Here is a 3,538-nt window from a genome sequence, read left to right as displayed (position 1 = left end):
GTGTCCCTCTCTGCGTGTGCGTGCGTGTCCCTCCCTCGCACTGTGTGCGTGTCCGTGTGTGTTTCAGTGGCTGTATGTGTGTGTGTGTGTGGCTGTACGTGCGTGTGTGTCCGTAGCTGTACATGTGCGTGTCAGTGGCTGTACGTGTGCGCGTGTCAGTGGCTGTGTGTGTGTGTCCGTGGCTGTATGTGTGTGCGTGTCCGTGGCTGTACATGTGCGTGTCAGTAGCTGTACGTGTGCATGTCAGTGGCTGTACATGTGCGTGTCCGTGGCTGTACGTGTGTGCCTGTCCGTGGCTGTACGTGTGTGCGTGTCCGCGGCTGTACGTGTGCGTGTCCGTGTCTGTACGTCTGCGTGCCTCTGGCTGTACGTCTGCGTGTCTGTGGCTGTACATGTGCATATCTGTGGCTGTACTTGTGCGTGTCCATGGCTGTATTTGTGTCAGTGGCTGTATTTGTTTGCATGTCCGTGGTTATATGTGTGTATGTGTCCGTGGCTGTACATGTGTGTGTCAGTGGCTGTACATGTGTGTGTCCGTGGCTGTACGTGTGTGTGTCCTTGGCTGTACATGTGTGTCAGTGGCTGTACGTGTGTGTTAGTGGCTGTACGTGTGTGTGTCCATGGCTGTACATGTGTGTCAGTGGCTGTATGTGTGTGTGTGTGTGTGTGTCAGTGGCTGTACATGTGTGTCAGTAGCTGTACGTGTGTCCGTGGCTGTACGTGTGTGCGTATCCGTGGCTGTACGTGTGTGCGTGTCCGTGGCTGTACGTGTGTGCGTGTCCGTGTCTGTACGTGTGCGTGTCCGTGTCTGTACGTCTGCGTGCCTCTGGCTGTACGTCTGCGTGTCTGTGGCTGTACATGTGCATATCTGTGGCTGTACGTGTGCGTATCTGTGGCTGTACGTGTGCGTGTCCATGGCTGTATTTGTGTCAGTGGCTGTATTTGTTTCCGTGTCTGTGGTTGTACATGTGTGTGTGTCAGTGGCTGTACGTGTGTGTGTCAGTGGCTGTACGTGTGTGTGTCCGTGACTGTACGTGTGTGTGTTCGTGGCTGTACATGTGTGTCAGTGGCTGTACGTGTGTGTGTCCATGGCTGTACATGTGTGTCAGTGCCTGTATGTGTGTGTGTCAGTGGCTGTACATGTGTGTCAGTAGCTGTACGTGTGTGTGTCTGTGGTTGTACGTGTGTGTGTCCGTGGCTGTGCGTGTTAGAGGCTGCACGTGTGTGTGTCCGTGGCTGTACGTGTGCATGTGTCAGTGGCTGTACGTGTGTGTGTCCGTGGCTGTACGTGTGTGTGTGTCAGTGGCTGTACATGTGTATCCCTGGCTGTACGTGTGTGTCTGTGGCTGTACATGTGTGTGTCTCCGTGGCTGTACGTGTGTGTGTCTCCGTGGCTGTACGTGTGTGTGTCTCCGGGGCTGTACGTGTGTGTGTGTACGTGGCTGTACGTTTGTGTGTGTCCGTGGCTGTACGATTGTGTTTCAGTGGCTGTGCGTGTGTGTGTGTCAGTGGCTGTGCGCGTGTGTGTCAGTGGCTGTACGTGTGCGTATCTGTGGCTGTACGTGTGTGTGTGTCCGAGGCTGTACATGTGTGTGTTCGTGGCTGTACGTGTGTGTGTGTCCGTCGCTATACGTCTGTGCGTGTCAGTGGTTGTGCGTGTGTGTGTCAGTGGCTGTACGTGTGTGTGTCCATGGCTGTACGTGTGTGTGTCCGTGGCTGTACGTGTGCGTGTCAGTGGCTGTGCATGTGCGTGTCAGTGGCTGTGCATGTGTGCGTGTTAGAGGCTGCACGTGTGTGTCCATGACTGCACGTGTGTGTCCATGGCTGTACGTGTGTGTGTCCGTGGCTGTACGTGTGTGTGTCAGTGGCTGTACGTGTGTGTGTCAGTGGCTGTACGTGTGTGTTTCAGTGGCTGTATGTGTGTGTGTGTGTCAGTGGCTGTGCGTGTGTGCGTGTCAGTGGCTGTACATGTGTGTTTCAGTGGCTGTATGTGTGTGTGTGTGTCAGTGGCTGTGCGTGTGTGCGTGTCAGTGGCTGTACGTGTGTGTTTCAGTGGCTGTCCGTGTGTGTTTCAGTGGCTGTATGTGTGTGTGTGTGTGGCTGTACGTGCGTGTGTGTCCGTAGCTGTACATGTGCGTGTCAGTGGCTGTACGTGTGCGCATGTCAGTGGCTGTGGGTGTGTGTCCGTGGCTGTATGTGTGTGCGTGTCCGTGGCTGTGCGTGTGCGTGTCAGTAGCTGTATGTGTGCATGTCAGTGGCTGTACATGTGCGTGTCAGTGGCTGTACGTGTGTGCGTGTCCGTGGCTGTACGTGTGTGTGTGTCCGCAGCTGTACGTGTGCGTGTCCGTGTCTGTACGTCTGCGTGCCTCTGGCAGTACGTCTGCGTGTCTGTGGCTGTACATGTGCGTATCTGTGGCTGTACGTGTGTGTGTTCATGGCTGTATTTTGTCAGTGGCTGTATTTGTTTGCGTGTCCGTAGTTGTACGTGTGTGTGTGTCCGTGGTTGTACGTGTGTGTGTGTCCGTGGCTGTACATGTGTGTGTCAGTGGCTGTACATGTGTGTGTCCGTGGCTGTGCGTGTGTGTGTCCATGGCTGTACATGTGTGTCAGTGGCTGTACGTGTGTGTTAGTGGCTGTACGTGTGTGTGTCCATGGCTGTACATGTGTGTCAGTGGCTGTATGTGTGTGTGTGTCAGTGGCTGTACATGTGTGTCAGTAGCTGTACGTGTGTGTGTCCGTGGCTGTACGTGTGTGCGTGTCCGTGGCTGTACGTGTGTGCGTGTCCGTGGCTGTACGTGTGCGTGTCCGTGTCTGTACGTGTGCGTGCCTCTGGCTGTACGTCTGCATGTCTGTGGCTGTACATGTGCATATCTGTGGCTGTACGTGTGCGTATCTGTGGCTGTACGTGTGCGTGTACGTGGCTGTATTTGTGTCAGTGGCTGTATTTGATTCCGTGTCCGTGGTTGTACGTGTGTGTGTGTCCGTGGCTGTACATGTGTGTGTCAGTGGCTGTATGTGTGTGTGTCCGTGACTGTACGTGTGTGTGTCCGTAGCTGTACGTGTGTGTCAGTGGCTGTACGTGTGTGTCAGTGGCTGTACGTGTGTGTGTCCATGGCTGTACATGTGTGTCAGTGCCTGTATGTGTGTGTTTCAGTGGCTGTACATGTGTGTCAGTAACTGTACGTGTGTGTGTCCGTGGCTGTACGTGTGTGTGTCTGTGGCTGTGCGTGTTAGAGGCTGCACGTGTGTGTGTCCGTGGCTGTACGTGTGTGTGTCTGTGGCTGTGCGTGTTAGAGGCTGCACGTGTGTGTGTATGTGGCTGTACGTGTGTCCATGGCTGTACGTGTGTGTGTCCGTGGCTGTACGTGTGTGCGTGTCCGTGGCTGTACGTGTGTGCGTGTCCGTGGCTGTACGTGTGTGCGTGTCCGTGGCTGTACGTGTGTGCGTGTCCGTGGCTGTACGTGTGTGCGTGTCCGTGGCTGTACGTGTGTGCGTGTCCGTGGCTGTACGTGTGTGCGTGTCCGTGGCTGTACGTGTG

The sequence above is a fragment of the Chiloscyllium plagiosum genome, unplaced genomic scaffold (assembly GCF_004010195.1).
Source record: "Chiloscyllium plagiosum isolate BGI_BamShark_2017 unplaced genomic scaffold, ASM401019v2 scaf_7013, whole genome shotgun sequence".
Taxonomy (NCBI): domain Eukaryota; kingdom Metazoa; phylum Chordata; class Chondrichthyes; order Orectolobiformes; family Hemiscylliidae; genus Chiloscyllium; species Chiloscyllium plagiosum.
The sequence above is the reverse complement of the archived record's forward strand: the minus strand, read 5'-3'. Positions refer to the sequence as shown.